Genomic DNA, 27,298 nt, shown 5'->3' on the forward strand with positions numbered 1-27,298 from the left:
GGTCTACATTCAGGTGCAGTTTACACTTTGCTCTCTGAAATCTCTTTTTTGGGGGCTCTCATTTTTCCTGGAAAATGGAAAAATGATATTTTCTCTGAGATCCCTGATTTAAGTGTATATGAAGCTTTGGAAGGCTCGTGTAGGCCTGCTCAGCCTTTTGACATTGCAACACAACATTGTCATGTCCAAAGTTCATGCTCCAGAACCATGGAATCAAGTGATGAGAAAAAAAATAATAACCCCACCCCCAGCACACACAAAACCCTCACAGTGTTTTAAGTAACTCTGTGGCTTTTATGTTAGACCTCATTCATAGGCCTCATTGCATGGACCATGGGCCAGACACAGCTGCATACACTAATTATTGCTGATTGACAGTCGGGCTCTGCAGGGAATTCTGAATCTACTGTAACCTCTAAACAGAATTGATGTGATGTACTGCTGGGGGCCCCTAGTTGGTGACACCTTTCTGTAACCATGCCTGGACTCTTACTAACGGGCTAACGTACTTTTGGGAACAAAATTTCAGATCAAACTTCAGCGCTGCGTCCACTGCTTCGTCTCTCCTTGTACCCCCCCACTCTCTCTCAGACCCCTTTACCCACCTGTCTCTATTTGTTCCGGTCCACTTCCTTTTTTAGCAGCTGTGGCTCCTATTCCCAACAAGGAGAGCGTTCCGAGGAGTGACAATCTCAGGATAGTGTGGCACAGAGAAGGTGCCGAAGAGGGTCCTGGAGTCATGCTGTCCCCACAGTGCCTTTCCTGTCTCCATGACTAATTATCCTTCCAGTCCGCTTTATGACTTTAGGCAAGTTACCCAGTCTCCCCGGTATTTAGCTGATCTATCTCTGACCTCAGTCATGTGGTCTAAAACGGCACCTTCAGCTTGTATCTGATAATTCAGTGAAGAACCTGAAACTGAGACAGTTACGGTAAATTGATACAGTCTGCTTACAAAGCAACATGGTGATACAGAATAATTAAAAATATGCTCATAAATTTTGGCCTGGAAGTTCAACTCCTATAAATTCATGCTGAAGAAAGAATCTTAAAGATTTTCAAGTATGAATATGCAAAGTTTTTAATCACAATGAAAATATTATCAATATCTATATGCCTATTAAAAACACAAACCATTTAAAATGTTCTTAATATCTAATATCAACATTATTGTTTCACTACATTATTATCAAATGAATAGAGTAACCTGCAGTTCTTTGAAAATAAATCTAAAACAGCTGTACTTATGATCCTAGTAAAGTAGTGAGTGGAACTGGCCATGAAGAGAGGTAGCAAAGTCTTTGTTTGTCTCGTGGTCACAACATAAACAAAGGAACAGGTAAGAATGAAGAAGCCAGTTCTTTTACAAAAAGCAGAAATATTGATACTGTTTCTAAAAATATTTTAGCACATTATTATTCAAGAGCTCTCAGATGTAGAAATTAGAATGAAATGACCATACTATAAAAGACCATGGTGTTATTAACAATTTTGATATGAGAAAATAGTAATTGTAAGATGACTTCCTGTGAAAATGGCAAAGAAATGAGGTTTGACCTCGGGCTAGGGGGATGGCTCAGTATAATACCTACTTCCCACTCATGGAGACTTGAGCTTGGATCCCTAGAACCCATATCGATATCCAGACACAACAGGATAAATCCCAGACTGGAGGCATGGAGACAGGAGAAACCCTGGAGTCTACTGTCCAGCCAGTTTAGCTGAACCAGTGAGCTCCACATTCAGTGAGAGATGATATCTCAAGAAATAAAAATGGAAATAGGTAGAGAAAGACACTCAACCGTAACTTCTGGACTCTACACACATGTTCACATGTGATTGTGCCTCTGTACATAACACATACATGTGCACACACATTTACATATACACACACGTGCACACCCATTCAAAGTTTGGTTTGAAAAGTCTAGCTGTTCATATTGCCCTAATTCCTGTGGCCCTAATGTTTGGGGTTCCTCTTGTGGATCCCCTTTCCACAATTGCATTACCAGGGATGCCTTGGAACAACCCTGGTATAGACACCCTGGGGAGACTTTGTCATCCCCTGTGTGATTCTGGTAAAACTCCAGCTCTCTGTATTCTTGCTGCTGTTGGAGAGGCAGGTTGGTTGGTTGGTTTGTTTGTTAATCCGGGGTCCTGCTGTGTTGCCCTTAACTGTCCTTAAACTGGCCATCTTCCTGCCTTAGCTTTCTGAATGTGGGGACTGAGAGCTATGGTGCTATCCACACTTCCTCACATATCTTTATATGGTCTACTTTAGGAAATGACTCAAATTCTTCTGTTCTGTGTGCTGCTTTGAGAACATTCTCACTCTTTACGCGTGTGGTAATGACTAGAAGACGCTCCTGGCTTAGTGAATAGCCAGGGTAAAAGTTGCGCGGCCAGTGGTGCTCACCACACCCCAGGAGTGATAGCCGCACTTTCCTGAGCACTCACTGAAGGCCAGACCCTGTGTTGTATAACTCATCCTCATCCTCACCAGCAAAGAACCCAGGGCTCTCCCAGGCTGTCATTGTACAAGGTCACAGATCCAGCCAGCAGAGAGGGGTGGGCCTGAATATAAACACGGGCATTTTGGTTTTGTCACTTACTGGTTATCAGTCTTAATTACTGATTCTAGATTTGATCAGGATTGGTCCATTATTAAGAAAAACACTACTCCTCCCCCACCACCCCATGCTGGGAATAACATCCAGGGATTCACTAGCACCAGGCAACTAACTGCTCTGCCTCTCTTACTTCAGACCACAGAATTCAGTTTAGTAAGTAAATTCAAAGTCCCCAATGTAAGCACCACATTTGTTTTCTCTGCTTCTTGTTGAAGTTATCCTGGCAAAGCTGAGACCCTCTAGCTACTGCATTCTTAATATTTTTGCATCATGATGATGTATCTACACACTGTGTATAGAAATCCTTCTTATGAAACAATTAATGCAACATATTTTCTCTCATAGAAATATAATGCCTCTCATAAAGCATTATATTTCTATGATATGACTAGCAAATCTTTAACATACTATTCACAGTTAGCAGCTGGTTAGAACAACAGTATTCTGCACATTTGGGGAATATGTTTGGGGTGAGATTGCCCATTGCTTCTCAAACTAAAGTTTTCCAGGTGATACAGGAACTGGGTCAGCACTGAGGTGATGGCTCATAGGATCTCAGTTACAGTAATACCTGCACTTTGGTTTAGTGAAGTGTCCTCTAAAGAACATGAAAAGGCACCCTGCTACACACACAGTTGTCTTGCATTGCATTCGGGCACATCTGGAGAGAATGACATTTCATGACAGCTTTCTTCAGGCAGCCAAGCAGGAAGACTGCAGGACTCCATGAAATGGGAATGGATATGGGGGAGGTTGAGGTCAAGCATTACTTGATCTCCAAGTACAAATGGTCACTCTGACCTTACAGTGTGATACATACTTTTCTGTAATTGTTCCAAGTGCTCCTGACTCTGGTAAGTCTTTTTCCAGCTCACTCAGTGTCCTATCAACTTGTAGAAACTCCAGGACTGAAAGGGGGGGGAGGGCGAAGAAACATACATTTCATAAGTTAACCAAAATAGCACTCACTGAAATACATTCATTCTGAGTCCCCTGAAGGCATGGACTTCTCGTGAGTCTAGAGCAGAGCTTGATTGTGAAAAATATTACTCCTCGTTTGTATGCTGTGACCGAGTTGGCTTTGCAGACTCGTGCTGGCTACAGGCAGTGCCTGACAACTGGATTGCATTAGTATTCATGTCCCGTTTCCATGGGGACTAGAAAAGTAGTAGTGCGCAGGAGGGGTCGGGTAATTAGAGATGAAGTATCGATCTGTGAATCAGAGCCCGCACCTGCACAGTTGCTCTGCATTAGTGAATCATCAGCAGGGACCTCTCTGCCACACAGGCAGATCACACGCTGCATTCCACACAAAGCATTTTTTTTTTTAATTCAAGTGTGTTTTACTAAAACTTGAGAGCTAATGGCTTTCATATTACAATAATCATCATGAAACATTTTCAACAATGAAAATGAAACCGCTAGATTCTTTTTTTCCTCTTAAAATCAGCTTTCTGGAAAAATAAGGCCATGGACCGCTTCTGCTTGTGACAACTGTGCTCTTTTTCATGGTCTTGCCTGGATGTATGGGGAGTGAAAGGGTGCTTAGGACAAAGCTTTGATGTGGATCAGAGCATCTGACATGCCTGTCCAACGAACCTCTGTTCCCATGAGAGACCTGTGCGTTGCCCCAGATCCTGGGTCCTGGGTCTACTGCTGTCCCCTCTAAGGTGGGACAAATGGCTGTTTATGCTTTGTTGTTGTTTTTTTAACTCCCTTGCTTTATTAACACAAAAAGGAATATGCATGCCCGACTGGGGTTGACATTGCCATTGTTGAAGCTTCCTTAAGCAAAAGCTTGGCAATAACCTTCACGAGGTTGACTCTTCCAAGACTATTCCAAGTCCAGCATAAGACTGTTCCTTATGTTGAAGGAATTTAAGTATCTGTGAGTAAGTGGAAATCAAAAAGTAGCAAAGTTATCAATACAGGCAGTTACGCTGGGAAGAGGAAGGCATTGGGGAACCTGCTAGGGTGAGTTCTGGAAATGGATTTGGTTGTTGCTTTTGGTACTGGAGATCAAGCCCAGGACCCCTGACCTGCACCCCCAGCCTGGAAACATTCTTACTAAGGGCTATGGTGCCTTCATGTCTTCGTAAACATATGTAGAGGGGCATCCAGTTCTCAGCCCTTAGATCCATGCAGTTTGCTTATCTAAGTTATGCTTCAATAAAAACATAAAATTTAAACATCTTCTGATAATTTCCTAGCTGCCATATAAAGTAGACCTTGATGTTGCTAAATAGAAATGTAGGCACAGGCATTTGATGGTCAAAAGTTGTGCTTTTTGGCTGTCTTGTTTGTGGCTAAGCATTGCACCAACACACACCACATCCCAGCTTCTCTGGGGATCAGGGAACGTTGGGGGAGAGAGGACAGAAAAATTGCAGGGGCCAAAGGTTGTAGAGGACTTAGATGAACCGGTGTCTAATCATACAGCAGGATCACTACACTCAGGAATTCACAGGAGCTGTGTTTCCTATGCAAGACTTACATAATAACAAGCCAGCTAATATTCCCTCATGGATAGGGAGGTGCCTATGGGCCCCCACCCCTAACTGAGGAGCTCTTGACAGTGGATGGCTGCTCGGAGAGGAAGAGTCAGATATTTTTAGGAGTGTGGTCCTTGTAGGTTGACTATGCTCATCCTAATGATCCCACACCCATTCAGGAGGCAGAGTGCAAGGTGCGGAAAGGCATGCTGGAGCCCTTGAGATTCTTAAATCTAATGAAAGGTTAAGGTTTGTCTATAAAGATGATGTGACTCTGTTTATGGCCACGGGTGGGGGAAATTCCACATCTAGCATTCGTCAAATCAGCAGACACAGGAAGGAGCCAGATCTGGCTTTGGGTTGGGCTCACAAGTACTTGGGAAGTTCCATACCTTGCAGTCCCTTCAGTAGAAGCTTCAGACCCAGGGTGGGGACCAAATCTGACCTCATAACCCAATCAACAATCCTAAACAACAGCCTGGTTTAGAGAGATAACTTAGTCAGTAAAATGCAGGCACGAGGACCTGAGTTCATTGCCCAGAACCCATGTGAAAAAGCCCAGTGTGGTGTTGCATGCTTATAATTCCAGTGCTGGGGAGGTAGGGAAAGGCAGGTCTCTGAGACTCACCAGATAGCAGCCTAGCCAAGTCAGCGAGCTCTAGGTCAAGTGAAAGGCTGTCTCACAAAGTCAGATGGACAGCGCTTATGGAATGCAACAAGTTGACTCCTTGCCTGCACACACACACACACACACACACACACACACACACACACACGGGGGGGGGGGGAGAACACTACAGAATTACAAATTACTTGCCATAATTTAATATAGCCCTTTAGATAACAATGCAGAAATTGAAAACAGGATTCAAGCCTTGACATTTGTTCATTATGGTCATTTCTTCCTAAGATGAGACATCAATTCATTCAGTAACTTTGGCCTGAAACCTGACTTTGACAAAGTAGCATTTGGGGTAATAGAGTGGAAATGTTGCACCTGATGGGTATTTTTCAGAATTATATTGGAAATGCTGTTCTTTTCCTCTTGACATATATTTTAAGTTTTTAAAGGACATTCTTAATATATCATTGAGAGCTGGACATAGCACATGCTACCAAGAAACCAAGCCAGAAAGCTCCCAAGTTCAGCACCAGCCTGGACTACGTAACCAAACCACATGTCACAAAACAGCCATTGAAGCTTTTATCCTCATGTGTTCATCACGGAAATGGTCAGCCAAGTAGCTGATAGGAGTACAGAATGTACCTCTTCCTTTTGGCATTGTGAGGAAAGGGCACTCATTTCTGGCTCATTTTATGAAAAGCTATTTTTGTCAGCGAGGGGAAAAATACCCTACTTTACTGAGTAGCTGACTCAGAATGAATGGATTTATATTTGACTTTTCCAGTTCAGACATTTATCCACAGATGAGACAGATTTTGAATTAGTAAGAGCTCTTTCATGTTATTTTGAAGGTGTTTTGCTATTTGTGCTTTCATATATTTGGGATGTTGTTTTTCACGTTGTGTTCTCATAGCATTTGTTTCAAAGAAGTGGTATTCCATTAGGCTAGCTTGTTTCATCCTTAAAAATGTCTGACACGCTGTTGGTAACCAAGTTCAAAGGAAGAGTGTGGATCCGCGGGCTCTCGAGCTGGAACAGGCCTCGGAGTCATTTGGAGAACTGGTGAGCTCCTGGATTTCTGTGTCTTTAGCTTCTGATTCTGACTGGAGAGAGACTTTTCAAAGAAACAGCAACAGTGGTGTGGTGTGGATGGTGGGTGGTGGGTGGGGAGCTTCATCTTGAGTGCTGCTGTGTTCTCTCCTGGCGTTTACTACTTCCTTGGGGTATTTCTTTACTATGGCTGCTGAAACACCACAGATGGAGGGACTTCAAACAGCAGAACTTGTTTTCTTCAGGTTCTGGAGTCAGCAGTGTGGTTTTGTTGCTGCAAGTAAAAGCTAAGGGGCTGCTGGGGCTGCGTCCTTTAGAAGACACCAGGGGACTCCCCAGCTCCCAGTAGCCTGTTCCAGGGCTTGTGGGTGGCTGCCATCTTCCTTTTTGTAGTCAAACCTGCCTCTGGTAAACCGAAATGCTTCACTATGTGAAGGTCCTTACCTTAGTCACTTCTGCGAACTTTTTGCCAGGTAAGGTGATATTCCTGCATCCGGACGTTAGCCCTTGTATCTTTGCCGGCTGATACAGAACGTGCAATGATGTGAAAATCCCATTCTCATCTCTGCTGATCGTGCAGCAGTCATTCACTGGAATATGAAGAGGGGAATGTCATTTAGAACATGACAACATTCTCCTTTGAAACTGACAAGAATTTCCAGACGGTAACATACAGGCACCTGCAATAAATGATCATGTTATTCTATTATCTTGAAAACACCGTGGAAAAACATATTTTCCATCAATCAATTTTGTTAAGAGCTGATATAAAATTTTTCTCTTAAAATGTCACATATTTTATACATGTTGGCCAATAGAACATGTGATATGCTCACAGTTATGTTTGATAACTGGTACCACATGGTAAGGACTTCAGTGGTGCTGCAGGTAGACCTCTTGGGATTCGAGTGAGGAAGGCGTGCATATTCTGGAAGTTCAGCAAAGTGGGAGCTGAGGAGTGGACTAAAGTTGGAAAGATAAAGGAGTCATTGACCATGAAGATGAACAAGCAACAGGGAGAGAAAATGATGCTGGAGAAGAGTCAAAAGATAAAGCTAGAACTTGGAAAGGATTGTATCCAGGGTCAGGGCAAGAGAGGTCTCTCAGGTGATGAAAGACAGGCAGGGTGCTAGGCAGCGCCCACGTCCATGTGGGACAGGCAGGACTTCAGCTTCCATTTAGGAGAAAAATAAGTACCAGACAGTTGAACAGGAGCTGGGAAACGGCCAGTGGTCTCGGTGTGAGGAAGGAGTTGGACGCAACAACTCCTGGGTGCGTGACCACACGTGTTAGCCCTGCAGCGGCTGTACTGGCTGTGGCTTTTGGCTCAGCTCCAGGGAGAGCTGCCTCCTCCTCTGCATCAGTTTTGTCGTGTTAGGTACACTCAAGGATGGTTGGCAGAAGGCCAATTTTGAACACTTGGGCACGGAAGAGGCTGAAGGTTAAGAGAGAGAGAAGAGGACACAAGCAGACTGTTAGCAGTTTATTAAGTTACATCTGAAAGGAGAGAAAAGAAAAAGTGGAAGTTTCGAAAGACTTCTCAACTTGGGCATACAGTTGAGTGGGAGAGCACTTGCCTGGCCTGCGCAAGGCTGGGAGTTCATTCACCAGGACCGCCAAGATTAACTCAGTAAGTGGGCAAGTCAGTAAATGACGCACAGAGAGCTCTCCCTCCTTTTTCCTTTCCTTTTCCTTCCTCCCTCTCTTCCTCCCCCCTTTCCTGCTTTCCCACCCTCCTACTTTCTCTCCTTCTTCTTTTTCCAGAAAGTGACTGTTGCTTAGTTTAAAGAAACATGTTGCTATTTCACTTAGGATCTTTTCCCGCTGGACTAAGAAGCCAATTTTCCATCCAAGGGTCACCTACATTTCATTTGAAGGTTTTGGATAGTGCAGTGGAGGTACAGCTCCCTGTTTTCAGTGCTGGAGATGGAACTCCTGGCCTCATCCATGTGGGCTGTGCCTCCAACCCCTTAGCCTGCTTTTTCAAAAAGCTTATGCTTAGGAAATACAGCTGACTTTTAAGTAGACTCTAGCTATCTCTGTGGTGTTTGTAGGAGAGCGGGCAGCTGATTTGAGAAAGGAGGAAGATGTGTACTGGAGCGTGAGCAGTGCTGGCTTCCTCGTGTCTTAAGCTATGCCTGTCGAGACCTGTAATGTGATAGTTCAGAGATCTTCCTCTTGGGCAGGGCCTTGTGTTGCTCCACCATTTCGAAAAGAAAACCATGTCAGAGAGGTTAAGTGACGTCAAGTGGCAGGGCTGGCATCCAGCCCCACGCTGTGTGATTCTTCACCTGCCTTCACCACAGTCAAACAGCCTCTCCAAGGAAGAAGACTACAGCTCAGCCTTGCGTCAAAACCTGCGATGCCAACCTACTCTATGATATTATACTTTGCCTTCAGTTGTAGTGGGAGGATACCATTTTTAGCTTTAAACATGCTCAGTGTCTACTAAAATTGTATGTGCATAGGGTTTCCAGAAATCCTTTCATACTTTTCTACCAAGGGAAGCTTTGCTTACTGTACTAGAATATAGAACGTGTTCTCTTTAATGGGAAAGGTCCGCAGGTCCCCCCACCCCACCCCTGCCTGGACACACACTTTAGCAAACCTGTTTGACCTGTGGTAACCTGGATGGTCAATGCCTTCCATGCTCAGGCAGCCACCAGGACTGTGGATTGCGCTGGACTCCTCCCTTCCCTTTCCCAGTGCTCTTGGCTGTGCGCCTCTGCCCTCATCACCACCCTGGGCTGCACAGGGGACCCCCAGAGATCCCCAGGAGCTGGTCGCTTGCCTCCCTGTGCGCCTCTAACCCTGTCAGTACTGCAAGCATAGATCCTGGAAGTCTGTCTCTAATGCACACCTGATCTGCTCTTTATCGGATGGCAGAGGGGTTAGACTCATGGAATACATATTATGAATTGAGCAAACTTCAAAGCTAGAGAAGAGAAAAAAAAAAGTAGGAGACTGAGCATTTTGGAACTCATTTTTTTAAATGAAGCTGATGCCCCCACATAATACCTTGCTCCTGGGTTGAAGCTGACATTGGGAGAGTCGGTAGTAAAAGTAAATAGACCATTTGAGGGAGACTGTATAGTCTGAAGTGCCGTTTTCTCTTCAGTGTCTCGGGAGGGAAAGGAAAAGCGGGAGACACAAATGCCAGAGGGCATCCTGTCGCCCTGGTAGAGGTCCAGAGTGTAAAGTGCCTTCCACCCATCTCTGAATCTTTCTCAGTATCTGCGTCATTGGCAGAGCTTGTTTCTTTCCCAACCCTCCTGCCTGTTCCCAACACAGCGGGGGTGGCTCTTCACCTTTTTTTTTTGTTTTTTTGTTTTTTTTTTTTTTCCCTGACCAACAAAGATCAGTTCTTCTGGGCTACTGAAGCCGATATACAGCCCCCAGGCTAATTCAGAGCATGACCCCCTGGGTCAGGTTAAAGAACTCCCCCACTTCATACCACTGTACCCCCAGTGATGCTCTCTGGTGGCTCTAGCTGCATCATCTGAATTTACTTTCGGAATGAGTTTCCCAGAAATCCCCTGGGTCTGTGCTGATGGCACTTACATCATACCTAAGTATAGGCCTTGAGTTATTCTGTGAAAAATCCCTCACAGGAGTTCTGTAGTTTTTAAATATGATTTCTGTTTTCTCTTGCTGCCAAATATACGTGCGTGTGTGCGTGTGCGTGTGAAAGTACCAATAGTTTATTCATTGTCTCATAGATCATTTATATTGATACCACACTTCTTAATACAGAAGTAAATTTTTTCTTCTGCTTCCAGAATTGTAGAAATCTTACAGTTTGTGGGGGTGGTGTTGGGATAAACGTGTGTGGGAGCCTCAGGAAATTGGGTGGTGGGATAAAAGGAAGTGGAAGTACAGAGGTGGGGGTGGAGTGGGGGACTCTCTTTGTAAGTGAATGAGAACTTCCTCTTGGGGGCAAGTGTTTCATATATGTTGTAGCTTTTATTAAACAGTACCACTTGCTAAGGATCATGTATAGCAATTCCAAGGCCATGAAGGTGGAGTTGGATTTGTGATAACTGACGGTGCTGTGTGTTTTAGTCATACACTTTTGCATAGCCGTCTACTCCTCATGACTTCTCCAGGGAGCAGGTTTCTCCTCTTCCCCTCCTCCTCTTGGTCATCACCAAGCGAAACTCTAAGCATCATAAACTGTATGTTTCTTGTCCAAAGGGATCACCATATTCAGATTAACTGTCTCTTCTATAGCCTTTGGGGCAATTATATATTCATTTTATGACTTTGAGGCAAGAAGAAATTTTCTGTGACTTTAATCCGAGTTCATATATTTAACCCCAACCCCTTTCCAAGCACACAGCTTTCAAAGACGTGACTGATATCTGTGTTATCAGGCACATCATAAAATTAGGACCTGCTGCAATGGTGGCATCTTGTTGCTTACATATAGATATTTCTCATACAGATAACCTTCCTTCCTTCCTTCCTTCCTTCCTTCCTTCCTTCCTTCCTTCCTTCCTTCCTTCCTTCCTTCCTCCCTCTCTCCCTTTTCTCCCTCTTCCTTTCCCTTGTTCATAACTACTCTCATTTAATTCAAATGTATATAAGAAGTAATTTTGTTTTAACTTTGTGAATTGCACTCACATTCACCGACAGGAAACTGGTTAAGTGTGATCTACTGAGGGAACCAGTCATTAGGGTCTTCAATGCATCTGTGGCCAGCAGCCTCATGAATCTGGTGATTCTCACTCCCTTTGCCCGTTGACCTCTTAGATTTTTACTTCTGTTTAGGTTAGCGATCAAAGCATTGCCTCTAAAATTGGCGTGCCAACTAAGAATGGAAGCAATTATGACCGGCTAGTACGTTTCTTTTCACAAGCTGAGTGCTAGTTCTCCAGTACTAACTTACTGTTTGATCATGGGAATGATAACACGCAGTCATTATCTGAGCTTAGATGCTTTGTTTTTAATCCAGAAACTAAAAAGTATTTAATAAACCACATATTTAGTTAATGGTCTCTAAATTCCTAGCCCTTACCTTCTAAATAAATAGGTTGATTGAGGCATTAGAAAGGGGAAAGTTTATGAATTGCTAATTTTGTAAAGCTTTCTTTCCATTAGTTTCATATTAAGTCTAATGAGATCTGAACATTTGTAAATAGGCAAAATAATGGGAAGAAACAACGAAATCTGTTTATTCTGGAAAGCCTGGCTTTTCCTCCTCTACTGACAGTCCATTCAGGGCCTCTTCCGTATCTCACAGGAATCACATTCTTCCTCCTGCTGTTCGTGTCCCAACTCAAACCAACAGGCATTCTTGCACATGTGCAGTTTCATCATACAAAGGTGATGAAGAGCCACGCTGAGAAGAAAACCTAGAAGCACATTTGATTTGGGGCAGAGTGCTGACGGTCCGTTCCCCACAGATACCTCTGCTCCTCAGTCTGCCTGTTTGGGTGTTGTATAGTTCTCTGAAGGCAGGTGGGCAATCGTGTTAACAGGCCATTGGAAATAAGTGAGTATGAGGAAAGGACTTTGTTGTTGTTTATTTGTTTTGTTTTCTTAAACAGCCAACTATCATTAGAAGAAAGGTAATTGAAGATTTTCAAGTTCCTCTGAGGAAAAGAAACACCCTGCTGATATTTGTGAATGACTGGTTTTTTTCAAATGAAACCTTAAAGGGAAGATATGTAAGCCCCCGGTGGAAGCCCAGCGGGCTTCCTGTTTCCAGTGGCAGCCTCTACTTTTTTGATGGGGACACTTTTTAGGTAGATAGCTCTGATAAAAATAGTATGTCATCACCGAAAACAGTTGTCCTGATGGCATCAGGGGACTGTCCATAAAACAAGGACATTGGTGTGCAGGTGGAATTTTTTTTTCTTTTATTGTAGTACAAGATTAGAGCTGGATATCTCTTCAGGGGACTGTGGCTGTAAGAAAATGGTGTCTGATGCCAAGAGAGCTAATGACTGTGACACTAGATTCCTGCCAAAGCTAATAATGAGCTCGGACTTACAAATCCCTGTCTTAGCCCTGGGACATGGAAAATATTTCTCTTCAGTAAATAGTTAGGAATCATCCGCTTGTGAGTGGCTGTCAGATTGCTGCTGGCACCATATTACTGTTCGAAAGAAAGGGTTCTGGAATGAGAGGGTGCTGATTATTGTCTGTCCTACACAGTACCTTTCACTCTATGTTCTCACTAATCTTTTAAAGTAGAAACTTTTTTGCTTTTAAATTATGAAGCACTCATACTTTGAAACTCAGATTCCCTCTCCAACTCCATATATTTCAGGAATCCAAAGATATCAGTGTCCTGAAAATTTGATTACAAATCAGTATGGTTATACTACCTATATAGGATATTATATAAAATAATTTAGATTTTGTTTTGAGTTAATGGAGTAAGGTGTGGTCAAAGTCAAGGTTACAAATCCTGTGTGTCATAAAGTCTATGAGCTGACATTTCATTTTAGGGAGTGCATGCTCTAATCCAAAAGGTTAGGCCTCTAGAAGCGCATCTGGATGGATATTGATGGCCACTCACAGCATGAGCTTTAGCTCTCAGGTACTAAGACTTTTGTGGAAAAGTTTCTTTTATAATATGTCGCACATCCTGTTACTTGAAGATAAGTAACCGATAACTAAGATTTTTTTTATAGGCTGTTTTACTTTTAGAAAGCACAAATAACATTCTTACTATCTCAGGTATCCTGTGGTAGATGAAGAGTCTGTAGGTTAGGGAATTTGATTCACCCAAGGCCCCTTCAGACACACACAAGACTTTAAGCTAAGTCTACTCAACTTAGTTAAGGATGGCTAGACCACAGTCATGCTTAACGAGTAAGGCCAGTGTGTACCCAGATCTCCAAGAGGAGAGGACCATCTTTGCTTCTGAATTTCTTGTCAAGCTTCCCTCTCATTGAGGCAGGTGGACATTTATCTCTTGCTCGGTCCCAGGGGTTACAAAGGTTCAGTACTGACAGAGGCAAGTCCAAAGTTGTCATTGACCTAAAGGCAGGGAGCAAGCAGCACTTTACCTGAGGAACTGTTATATTATCCAGAAGGAGCATAAAGCTTTCCAAAAACAACTGCCCTATAAGACACCCCAACACATCCTTTTTGGTATAGGTTGTGTAACTTGTAACTGATGGTGTAGTATGTAGTATTGTGTATCACTGAGTCAACAGAGTCAGTCACATCTGTCTACTAGGGTTTTAACCATGCTTTTTCCTAAATGTGTGACAGAGTGAAGTATTAAAAGTTGCTTAATTTTTCTGTGCCTCAGTTTCCTTATCTATAAAATTAGATGATAATAAGGCTCACATAAAGCCATTGCAAGAATTAAATAATCTGTAGTTTAGACTCCATATAAATAACAATTCAGCTATAACTGTGTACAGTAAGTTTTTCTTTATTGAGTTCTTGGGGGATCAATGAGATCGACTTGAATGACACTGTACAGGACTCGCAGGCCTCTTTTGCCCTTATGTTGACATGATAGGACATATCTACAGCAGTTTTTAAAGAAATACCCTGGCTTTGTTTCTTAATGCGCCATTATTCATTTCAGACTGTAGGCAGCCCTCTCTAGATCATGCTCTGTGTAAGGTTCCTGGCCCTCCATAGAAGAGGAAACCATTTGCTGGGGCCAGTGACTGCTCACCCAGCAGAGACCCCTTTTCCCAGTCTTGATCATGCTCAGTTCCCTAATGGAGTCTCAGATGAGAGACAGTTCGAGGATGATTGTGTCAATAGCTACTAGAGATTAAGGGCTATTTGCCCAGGGCTCAGTCAAAAGTTGTATATTTTTTCCACTTTTTCCCCCAAATTCATGGGGGCAGATTAGAAACTTAAAGTTTAAAAAGTCAAGTAATTTATCCAAACTATTATAGCAGGCTTTGTGGTGGTACTATGATTTGAACTCAGGGCATCTGGTCTCTAAACCTAGCTTTTGACCACAATTCCCCGGGATTTTACATAGAACTAGCCCCATCAGAAATGCTTTTACAAATTCCATGAGGCATGGAGCCATCGGTTTCTGCAAGGAGTCATTATGCAGAGGAATCTTGTGAAACCTTTCCCTAAACACCACAGAAATAATATCAGGCTATTTCATATCATATCTTGTTCATGAGAATTCCCTAAGGGAATTTTCTCATAGTTCTTAGCAATCAGAATGGGTATGTTCCCTAAACAAATTACCCATTTTCTAATGGTATAACCTACCCTAGTTGTAATTGGCCATTGGAACTTATCGAACATATTCATGGGGATTAAAAGGGAAACCTTTGAAAAGCACCAGTGGGGAGGTTTGGCAGTCATGGTACTGGCAGTCCCCCACCCCACCCCCAAGCCGCGCGCCGCGCCCCCCCCTCCGTGTCCATTTCCTCCAGACATTCAATCGGTTGCTGTATTGTGTTTTTACATCATTCCCTTTCTTCTTCACTTTGGTCCTGGATCTTTGTAGAAGAAAATGTTATCTCTGTCATTTGGGGGAAAATATTTGACATGGAAGCAATTCCAAAGTTAACCATCTCTCTGGCAGGATATGAGCTTTGGATGCATTGGGGTTTGATGTTGGGGCATGGAGGTATGATCATGGGAAACGGCTAGTAGTTTCAATGCAGCAGAACGAGAAGGATACATTTGAGTCTGCAGGGGTTCCTGTCTGGATGGTGGTTAGGAGCAATCTGGGTACTACCATTCCTACAGCGCTGCAGCACCTGTGTCCCGGAAGGCTGCTGGGTGACTCAAGGAAAATAAAGCATAGGCACAGAACAACCAAATCCAGGACAGCCAGAACCTGACAGAGAACTGCTAGGAAAGGCCTGCTTTGTTTTGTTTTGTTTTGTTTTGTTTTGTTTGTTTTTCCAAACTCCCACCGTTGATGTCCTTCATTACATCTGTAATGCAGTGAAGATCAGGAAGTCGTTTTCATTAGAGGTTAGCACCGTCTGCTAGCCTAGCGGCTGAAGATTGACCAGGCATATGCAAGGAGGAAATTTTAAGTATCTCCCCACGTATAAAGTGTCCTATTTGGAGACCAGCTGTTTGTTACCAGTCACCGGCAGCGGCAGAAAGGAGCTCATGGGCTCACAGTTTCCAACTCTAAGTGGCAAGACCTTCCTCCCCTCTTAGGGTTACAAATGATACTTCACATCTCTTATCTTCTGCTTGTATTTCCTCCCATTATTCGTCTGTAGCTCAGGGGTTATTGTTTTCCTAGAGCACATTTATTTAATCTTGACATTTTTCACTCCTTGGATTTAGAATTAGGTTTTGTCTTTGTTTCATGTATCCAGTGTGAAGTTGTCAGGAGTATTTAGCTAAGAATCATCAGCACCTTTGAAAACTAGGGTCCCCGCAGTGAGCCAGATACACAGAGCAACAGGAGATGGCATCAGCTTTAACCCTGCCAGCCACCCACAGGGATGCAGCAGAAAGTCCGTACGAGCTGTACTGGTGCAGCATGGCACGCTGGCATGATGCGATGTACAGGCAACCTCCGTTCTCATTGGGGCTTTATGGTGCTAAGAACCAGCGGTAATTTAAAGAGCATTTTTACCTAAAGCTTTGTGAAAGTGGATTGGCTTACAGACACTGCTGTTTCTTTTAAATAAGAATATTCTATGCGCTAATGAAACAGTTGGCAGAATATCAAAACTGTTACAATAACTGAGTTCCTGGTTATAATTATTTGCAGCTGTGATCCTGGGGCCCTGGTGTATCACTTATGGCTGTCTCTATTTCTAAAAATTATGTGCCATTTTTCACTCCTGCAAGCATGAATTTTGGTTGTACTAATTGGATATCCTTTCTCTTGGTAATTTTAAACATCGTCTGGGTGCCGGCACAAGTTACATACTTTGCCGTGTTGTTAGGTTAAATGATACAAAGTGGCTGCTGAATTTCACGTAATGGTTTCTTTTGACTGATACAGTTACATGATTAAATGAATAAAATTAGGGGAGACAGGGCAGTAAGAAAGAGCTCACTGGGAAAGACTGGTGAGAAGGTGCCAGCCTGCAGGAGAAGTTGATGATTACAAATAAACCCTGAGAGGTGAGGTGACCGCTCCAGTCAAGAAGCCTTTGGAGCAGCCTCTCAAGCATGTTGTGGACATAAGAGTAGGAACTGTAGGCTGCAGAAATACTCAGAGACGCTGTGGAGAGTGGTCAGGCTGAGCTAGCAATATCCAGGTAAGGCTGGAGGAGTGTCTGTTTCATTTGCTGCAGCCATGATGAAAACTTAGCGTCCAAAGAACCTGTTAGGACTTTGGTTTCCTGGTACCTGCTTCAGTTCTGATCTCTAGGAGACTAATACCGTTTCCACCTAGTTAGCACTGCGTTTTCTTCCTTTGAACACTGATGTCTTTGAGCGACAGATTTTTATTAATGCTTCTACACTACCCTTCAATGACATACTTACAGTTTTCCCCCAAAGGTAAAAGTGATAGCACTTTTAAAATGCATTATTAGTTTGGTGGGTGAATCACAGCTCTAGACTTTTTCAAATTCAGTATGATTAAGGATTAGAAGTATTTTAAAGTAACGCAAAAGACCATAGGAAAAGGGTATAAGACAAGAGTCGTCCAGCAGTCTACAACTGCTACTGGAAGGCAGGATTTTAATGTATGTTTAGTTTAAAATTCAATGTATTTTGTGGATATGTATTTTGGAATTTATATCAAATTCATTTACGTTCATTACTACTATTAATATATGTGTGTTGCATAGTTCACGTTGCATTGCATCTTTTTCACTCACATGATAAATATATCCTCGTGCCTTGAAATAGTACTTGACATTGTTATTTCAGTAATTCCACTAAAATTATGTGGATTCATCATAATTGACTAGTATTCTTCCAGTATTAAGTAAAACTTTAAAAAAAAAAGAAAAGAAAGAAAATTTGTATCTTTCTTTGACCTTAAAATGTGCTGGGTTTATTTATCTCTGATGGACTCTGGCTCCACCTTTAAAGTGTGAGAGTGGTGCTTTCCAGAACAAGTCAGGCATTTTCCATTCCCACCTCATGTGTGATGGTCCCACTCAGCTGCCAGATGAGCAGGGCAGCCATTTTGCTTCACCCTCTGAACAGGCTTATTCTTTCCTCTTGAGGCCCCTTCTCCGTGGTTCTAGTGGACAGAGAGCCTCAGCTAAACAAGCCCTGTTTATCTACAGGCAAGAGCCTAGACAGTGTGTTGATAGCAGTAATGTACATGAGAAGAGGCACTGAGGGGGAGCTAGAGGGAGCCTCCCTAAAGGCAAGTGAGACTCCCCCCTTCTGTCATCCCCTCCCTCTTCCTCACAGATGAGCTGGCCCCAAGGGCAATGTTGAACTTCAGGGTCTAAGTCCTTCCTAGGAGTGGTGGGGCCCTGAGCACGGAGAAACATGGGCCCTTGATGACCTCACAGCAGCAGCCTTGGGTCACCTGCTTCATACCTGAGGAATTCTTCCCTCAGCCTAAGCCCATTTCTTTGAGCTTCTCTGTTCTTCACATGTAATCTCCACGCAGTGGCCCATTTTCTAGAATCCATCAACAGGAACATGTGAGAGTCCTTGGCAGAAGTGAAATGAAACATAAATGAAAGGATGTTTTTGTTAGTAAACAGCCATGAATTCCACAAGTGTTTGTTAACCTTAAAATATGAGTCTTTTCTTAAGGTATTTAAATTTTAGATTTCCTCATGCTCTAGCATTTCATGAAAAAAAACATCGGGAAATAAAATCAGGCAGGTATTGTTAACATAGAAGTTACCCAAACACTGGCATTTACTTAGAAGAGGCCACTTTGACATAAAGGCATTCATTGCCTTTGTACTGGGCACAAAGATCCTTTATGAGAGGCTGAATGGGATACACAGTGCCCTTAGATGGTGGGAAATATTATATCCTCCACTAGCAGCTGAAATGATTCCCTAGCCACCCGTAATAGCCCTGATGGCCTTTAAGTTGCTCTCCCTTTCTCTGAGCACCTATGACTTTTTCGTGACATATAATTTACTTTATCTGGCAGTTTCTTTTATTTATTTTTATTTTCAGTTGCTCTGGTGAGGCAAGGATCTTTGTGTGTTGACTGCATTCACACACCTACAATAATGACTGATGGGATCACTTAAATTCTCATAAATTATGTCCCTTGCTCAAGATTGTTAGCCAGAAACTCAAATGTCTACACATTGTGACTAGATAATCTAACTCAGGAAACATGTCCAGGGTCCGAGCACTTGCCTAGCATACTTGAGGCCCTAGGTCACATCCCTAGGCCTGAGAAAACCAGTGCGCTCTGAGTTTTGCTATGCTATACTAATTTTCAAATTGATTATTGTTTCTGCTGACAACGCATTGTATTCAATTAGTTATCAAATGATTTAGAAGCTCTGTGTAAATATTGTTCCTTAAAATTATGTGTAACCGGGCGGTGATGGTGCATGCCTTTAATCCCAACATTTGGGAGGCAGAGGCAGGTGGATCTCTGTGAGTTCGAGGCCAGCCTGGTCTCCAAAGTGAGTTCCAGGAAAGGCGCAAAGCTACACAGAGAAACCCTGTCTCAAAAAACCAAAAAAAAAAAAAAAAAATTATTTGTGTCAGAGAAAAATTGAACAGAAAGAACAGAGGATTCTCATATGCCCCTCCCTCCCATCCCCAGTTTCCCATTACTAACATTTTTGTCTTATTAATGTAGTAGTTTTGTTAAAAATTGACAAGCCAGTATTAAAAGTCTATCATTAACTAAAGCTTACAGCTTATGTTAGTGGCGTTGTCACCATTGCAGTATCATGCAGAATAGCCTCTTGTCCAGAGCTGCCAAAAACCTGGGTACCAGTGCTTGTGTAGATATAACTCTTAAACTCAATCTGGACAAATACCAAGGAGCATGTAATATACTTTCTTGTTGTGCCTTTTCAATGGGCCTGCTGTGAGGAGCAATGCTGGGAAGCAGTTGACGTTGGAGTGAGGCAGGGGTGGTACTGAAAGTTGGCTTTCTTGGGTTCTGTTCTCTTCCAGTCTCCTGCATCTGTGTATATAATGGCCTGAGAGTGTACATGGAACATGCGAACATTGCTTCACAGGGCTCAAAGTAATTCTCATGTTGTCAGAACTTGAAAGTATTAGTACATCCTTCTAGATGTCATGCAAATTAAAAGGTGGTTTACACAATCCAATCATCTTTGCTAATTCTCAGCAATAAGAGAGTATGTCACAAACACTTCACAAAAGCGTTCACAGATGCCATGGGTGAGGCTTGTGTGTTTGCCACATTCTAGTTTGCCATTTATTTTCTCCTTTTATAAAGAGTTTGAGTTAAGCAGTATTTCTGGCTTGGAATATTTAGCAAGTGTGTGGTCCCTGCTCTTGTCATGGTATTCCGAAAACCCTCTAAGGAGGACGCTGACCTCATCTGATGTTCTCTTGGTCATGTCAGAGCGCGAAGCTGAGGGTAAGCGAGCAACATATTTAGCACTCTGCTGTCCTGACAGGTGTTGAGAAATCCGGCTTCTGCCTAGCCGTGTGTGTGTGTGTGTGTGTGTGTGTGTGTGTGTGTGTGTGTGTGTGTGTGTGTGTGTGTGTAGGGGGTGGCGGGGATCACCGTGATGCTTTCTTCATCCGGCTCAGCGCTGCCTCCTGAGCACCAGCAGCTAAACCCTGCCTCACTCCTGCTGCCGGTGCTGAGCTGGGCTCTTGATTCTGCATCCTTCGTGTGTTTTGTTTACAGGTTTTCAGAGATAAGGGCAAGTCGGTTTCCTTTTTTTTTTCCCCCTTATATAAAAGTCGTCTGGTTAATTAGCTGGTTGTAGGGTGGTTTTTCTTTTTCTTTTTTTTTTTTCCTCTCCTATCATTTTCTTATCTACTTTCCGTAGGTAAAAGCTACCACTCTATAATTCATCCACCTTGACAACGCAGGAATGCTGTTGATTCTTTTCTGTGTCCCAGATAAGAGAACAGAGGAAACAAACAGAGAGGCAGGGAGTGTAAGCCTCCACGGATGAACCAATTAGGAGAGCACAGATCAGTTTTGCTGCATGAGATCCGAAATGATAGAGGTCTTCAGAGAGTTTTCTATCTCATGGGAGGTGGCTAGCAAGCAGGTGTTTGCAGCCCAATGAGTGTGGGAAAGGAATAGTCACAGGGTGGACTGCTGTGAAACTTATTTTGGGGAACTGGGAACAGTTCTGCATAATTGTATTTAGCAGTGGCTTGTTAGCCAAGAAGGATACACAGAGAGAATCCAGAAGGAGATTAAAAATGGGTTAGCAATTGCCTTGAACTCATAAGAAACCTGAGCTTTACTGTAATTGATGTGAAATCATCTGATGTGTTTTAAAAAAAGAAAAGAAAAGAAATGGGGAGAGAGGGGAACCTGTATTCCCACCCTTTTGCCAGTTTCTCGTTTAGACTTTGAATTGAAACTCACAGACATTCCAAGAGTATGTCAAGTTCAAAAACAAATCACCCTTTCCTTTCTTACTTCTCATTGTCCTTCCCTGTCTCTGTGTCTCCAACATGACTTGGCCTCCCAGCCGGGCCGGGTGTTGAGGCTACATTCCTGTGCCACCACACTGGAAAGTCAGAGGTGCTGCTGTCGCCTCCACCTCCTCCCTGTCTTCTAACGACACAGCGTATCCACCAACTCCTCCTGGGAATCAGTCTCATTCACCCTCTATTCTCCACGTTCAGCTTTAATCATTCATAAATCTATAAAGTCATTAGTCCCCCCTAGTTGTCCTTCACTGTACAGAGTTCAGGTGAATTGTGTTTATTACTTCTGCACCTGGGGTTCTGAACTGCTAGTAAACCTCTTTATAAACTTAAAATTCCACCCATTCAACATGCCCGTGACAGATAGTGGAAACAGTATGAATGCATTGGAAAGTCACACAGTGTGTACCGTATACCACCTGCATCTCTCCCTGTTTCTGATGTCTCCTAATGTTTCTCTCATTTTTAGTTAGGATTAGGCTTGGAGCATATTACAGTCCATCAGCCAATCAATCTCGGTGACTTAAAGAATAACAAAGATTTACCATGTCAAATAAGTCTAGAGTCTGATATGATGGTTTCACTGTGCCACGTATGGCATGGGGACTTTCTGTCTGTTCTACCACAACAGTACAGTTTTATCCTCTAGATTATTCCCTGACACAAAATGATTGCTGAACTCCAGCCACCTCATAAAGAAATAGCCACCACCTAGAGAATAAAAAGTAGGCAGGGTAAAGTTCTTTTCTAGCCATGCCACCTGTTGTTACTATTGTGAGTGCCCATACACTATCTCCATAGACTAGAACAGTCATGAGACCCTATTCTCTGGAAAAGGGGGCTGAGGAATACCATTTTTGTTTTTAGATAGTATGTTCAGCTTAAAATTGGAGATCAGTCATTAAGGAGGAAAAGATGGAGGAGCAGGCAGCTTTGCTTGGAGTATCCCCTCTTTCTAATGGGTGAAATATGCCTGTTATTTCTACTGTTGAGTTGCTCTTGTCTGAGTTCCTGCTACTGTGTGGCTGCCCTTCTAGAAAGTGTCTTCATTAAAATAAACAGCAGGACTGCCTTGTGGGTTTCACTTTCTCAGGTTCGTCAGGGTCCCATGAAGTGGCAGAGCCGTAGATTCTCAACAGTGTTGACAGGGAGACCGGGATAGCAAAACAGCTGATAAAGTAGTGGCAGACTGCTCTTCTAGAATTCCTTCATCAACACAGTAAGGAGTTAAGGTGTCATTGCCTTCAGATCTGACCTTTGCATGTATGGTCGTCACCTCACTCACATGATACGGATCAGTCAGCCTGGGAGTTGGCCTCAGCTGACACATAACAGAGCCTTAGGCTCCCAAAGGTCCTGCTGCAATAGGGCTACGTCCAGTCTGTCCAGGAATGTCAGTTGCTAAAATGCTAAAAAAATGCTTAGCCTTAGTTAGGATCGTGGCCCTCATGAAGAGTAGCGTTTGGCTACTGTTTCTCAGGAATGGCAGCCTCTGTACTCCTGTACTCCTGGGCTGCACTGAAATATAACTGAAGAGGTTGTCATAGCAAGTCTGACTCCGCACGTACAATTATCTCAGAAAGCATGAATAGAGAGAGCAGAGTTTTTTACTTTTTTCAAAGTCAGAGATGAAAAGAACTAGACACATGGCTAGAGAAATATACTGAGAAATCAGGTATTCCTCACACAGTGCCTTCAACGTAAAGGTACAGCGACGGCTTCTCGCTACACTGTCGACTGTTTCTCTACTGAATTCATTTTCACATCACTCACTTCATTACTGTCTTCTGTTATCACACTGTGTTGGGACTAGAGTCATCCAAGGAACACGGTCAGTGACTTGTACTCCTAGACTGTTTTTGCGTTTCCAACTCTCGTGACATACTCAATTTTATAAACTCACTCAGGATAATCAGCGTGGCCACTTTATAGAGTAGGCAATTGACAAAGGAAACTACTGTCCTCTTAGGCTGACGTGTTGCCAAATGGTTTGTCTACAGTGCTTTGCTTTGCCATTTTCGTTTTTCCCTTTCATTCTCCTCCTTTTCTAGGGAATGACAGCCCTGAGTTTCCACTGCCACCTAGGTCTCCTTGACCCCATCTGAATACTCTTTCCAGGAATTATGATGGAAATAGCAACACATCTTTTGGAAATAGCAACACATTTCCAACTAGAGTGGAAACAGATCACACATCTAAGGATACGGCTTCATGGTCACACGAAATTATTTCTGCTAATTGAAGTCTATGTTAATTAAAAGCCAAAATTCAGCACAGGGAGATAGCTCAAGCACTTGCTGCACCGGGATAAGAACCCGAGTTTGGATCCCCAGCACCCACCTTAAAGTGGGATCTGGCGGCTCCTGCCACAGGGGAGACAGATAGGAAGGTCCCCGGGGCTCACTGGCTGGCGAGCCTATCCAGATGGGTGTGCTCCAAGTTCATCAGAGAATTCTGTCTCTAAAAACTAAGGTGAAGAACAGTTAACCTCTGACTGTTACATGCACACACACACACACACACACACACACACACTAAAAGCAAAAAGTTCCATTCCTGTACGCTTTTTCCTGCCGCCGCCTCCTCTGCCTGGATGGCTTGCTTTATTTGCGTATGGAACTCCTTGTTTGTCTACTTGTTGTGATAAACTGCTTTGATAAAATCAGCTTAAAGGGGAAAGGATCCGCTTTGGCTCACAGTGTCATGGTGTCGGCCATCGTGGCAGGGAAAGTGTGGCATTAGGAACCTGAGGCGGTGGGGCCAAGTTGTACTCGCCCTCAGGAAGCGGTGGGAAATGAACGCTAATGTCAGCTCATTTTCCCCTTTTTGTTCAGTCCAGTGCTGCAGTGGTGCTGGAGCCAGTGAAGTGGGTCTTCCCACCTCAGCTAACCTGACCTAGATAATCCCTCATCGGTGTGCCCAGAAGGGTATCTCCTAACTGGTCCTACATCCTGCCAGTATTAACCATCACAGGCATAAAAGTAGAAACTCAAAAAAAAAAAAAAAAAGGCAGTAAATACATCAAAGTGAAGAAGTCCCCATGGCAGTGAGTCCCTCCATGATTCCGAAGCTGTCATTCACAAAGCCTTCCTGGCCACTCCAGTGGCAGCACCTCCCGTGCATCCCTTTCCCAGTTTGCTGTCTTCAGATGCCATCATGGAAACCTCTGTGGAGTTCTGCTTATTTTGCCTGCTGCCTCTGCCCCCACTGGAATATCCCTGCATCCTCAGCACCTGGGACCCTGCACAGCACAGAGCAGGTGCTGGAAGAGGGGATGTTATTGAGTGAATACCTGGGCACAGTTTAGAAATGTAATCATCCCGGGATTCAGTGTGATTACTTCTTGTGCTGTTGGTTAAAGCACTGCCACTTAAGTAGATAGAAGCAAACTGGGGAAAAAAACAAAAACCCCATGGTACAGCTGGCCTGCTAGCTCCATCTTGTTAGTGTTGGCACTTGTCACAGCTGCCAAATTTTCCTATATTTAGATAGTTGTTTTATTTCTTCCTGTTTAGACTAACTGTAATTTTCTTCTCCTTGGGTGTCCTCTTTGTTTCTCCAAGGACAAAATTACAATGAACCCATTATAAAACCAATTGATGTTACAATGGTTAGATTCACTTCCTTCTTGGATTAAGTTTTGTTCATTGGAACAGAACCTACATATGTTCGTTCTTGTTATTGTTCCTGTACTGTTAGTCCAAAGCTGAATGTTATTTGTGTCTGTAGCCAATAGTACTTGAAAACGGAGAGTCATTCTTCCAGGATGAAGCTAAACTGGGTGACTTATCACTCAATTCATATTTTTAAAAATGAATAGTTTACTACATTCCTAACCACTAAGTCAATGATAAACCAGCTACAGTTCGCAGAACCACAGAGGTTAGGCATAGAGTAAGGTACTAGGTGGGGGGCAGCTCTCCCTAGGAAAGGGAAATCGAATACATAGTTAGGGGTGGACAGAGGTTGGGGGACTGGAACAGGATCAAGCAAGGAAGAGGGAAGAGAAGGATGAGGGAAGGAGTGGGAGGGAGATAGCTAAAAGTAAGGACCTTTTGAGGAGTAATATGGAAACTTAATACAATGGAAACTTCCTAAAGTACAGACATATATGAAGGTGATCTAAATGAAATCGCCAAGTAAAGGGGGAGACAGAGCCCCAGCTGGACATGTCTATCACTAAATGAAGAACCCAGTACTGGGAATGGGTTACATCTAATTGAGCTGTTGACCAAAGGGGTCCCATGGGAACAACTGGACAACCCAGATGGTTGCCAAGACTGTAATAGGTCGCTCTCCACAAACTGGTGGTCAGACTCTATTTCTGAAGACAACACCTACACAGCCCAGTGAACGCAAAGAAGTAGAGCTGTTGCCTACATAGACTCTTCACCTACACACACACACACACACACACACACACACACACACACACACACACACAGGCTATGTTCTTGGTACCAAAAGGTACTCTGCATACTACCAAAGGAGAGATAGGAACACAACCCAGCTACAAACCCTTTGATCTACAGGAGTGTCCTGCCTGCATGCTAGGGCAGTGGTGGCACAGACTGAAGGCCCACTCCATAAGGTGGGACCCATACCTGACGATGCTTGGTTGACCAAGAACCTGAGACTAGATAGACCAAGGGTAAAACCAAATACTACTGTTCTACTTAAGGAACAGAGTGATAAAATGACTCCTCATTGCTATACTTATAGATCAGGGCCTTGCTCAGCCATCATCAGAGAAGCTTCCTCCTGCAGAGATGGGAACAAATACAGAGACCCACATCCAGACAATATGCACAGAGTAAGAGACCTTGGAACACTCAGCTCAAAAGGGGATGTCTACATCAAATCCCTTCCCTCAGGGTGCAGGGAATGCTACAGAAGGGGGTGAAAAGAGTGTAAAGGTCGTGGGGAGTGGGAAGATACCAGTGAAAGAAGGCCTTCCAGCACAACAGGACTGATGAACACGCGAACTCATGGAGACAGAGGCAACATGCACGGAGCCTGAGCAGGACTGCACCAGATGAGGTCCTAGAGCTGAAAGGAGAAGTGGACATAGCCCCCATACCTAACCCAGAAGCTATCTCCAACTGATAACCATTTGCACATGAAAATTTAGTTTTCTCCAAGAGAGTCTCTCACTGGAGGAACAAACTAATCTTAAGGGTTTACCACAGGCCCAGCAGTAGATGGCCAACAGAAAATTAACTCAGTGGCATCTTTGGGGCCTCCTTTTCTCATAATGTTGTGCCAGGGCTTTGTCTTTATTTTTTAACATTATCTTTTTTAAAATTTTATATTCTGTCTGTCTGTCTGTCTCTGTCTGTCTCTCTTTCTCTCTGTCTCTCTCCCCTTCCCCCCACAGGTTCTTTGCTTCTGTTTTGTGGCATCTGTATCTGTCCTGTGCATTTCCTTGAGCTCTTTTCCTTTTGATTGCTTATTTTGTCCTATTCTTGTGTGTGGGGTTGTTTTTTTTTTTTTTTTTTTATCATGTTCTACTCTATTCTATTCTATTCTACTCTACTATTGTTCCTTAGAAGCCTGTTTGTTTTCTAATGAGGGACAAAGAGTGGATAGATGGGAGGGGAGGTGGGAAGGATTTGGGAGGAGTAGAAGGAATGGAAAAACATAATCAGAATCTATTATATGAAAAAAATCTATTTTCAATGAAAGAAAATATAATATAAAGTAAAATAAACATTACAGAGTTATCTTCATGGAGACAAAAATATTGTCATAGCATCAAAAACCACCCAGTTATGAAATTTTAGAAACTATATGAAAATCGAGGGTGGCACTGTCGTTTGACTCGGTGACGCATCTCTAACGTGGTAATTGCATGACAGCCTGATACGAATTTTCTAGGTAATACTTCCCAGTGATAACAAAATAACGTGTCTGCTCAGGTCATTTGCTAAAGCTGTTTATATTGGAGCCTGCAAAATGTCATTGTCTCATAGTCATTTCTCTTTTAAAGGTTACTCCATGCATGCAATGAGCCATGCATGGCCTTTTGAGTGTAG

The 27,298-nt window shown here is 43.2% G+C and overlaps 1 protein-coding gene across 2 annotated transcripts in view; it reads left to right on the plus strand.

Moving 5' to 3' along the window:
• The window catches only part of Cers6 (ceramide synthase 6), a 262,719-nt gene that overhangs the window by 157,380 nt on the left and 78,041 nt on the right, over positions 1 to 27,298 (plus strand). The gene's annotated exons all lie outside the window — the stretch shown is intronic.

Source organism: Peromyscus maniculatus, chromosome 4 (genome assembly GCF_049852395.1).
Source record: "Peromyscus maniculatus bairdii isolate BWxNUB_F1_BW_parent chromosome 4, HU_Pman_BW_mat_3.1, whole genome shotgun sequence".
Lineage (NCBI taxonomy): Eukaryota > Metazoa > Chordata > Mammalia > Rodentia > Cricetidae > Peromyscus > Peromyscus maniculatus.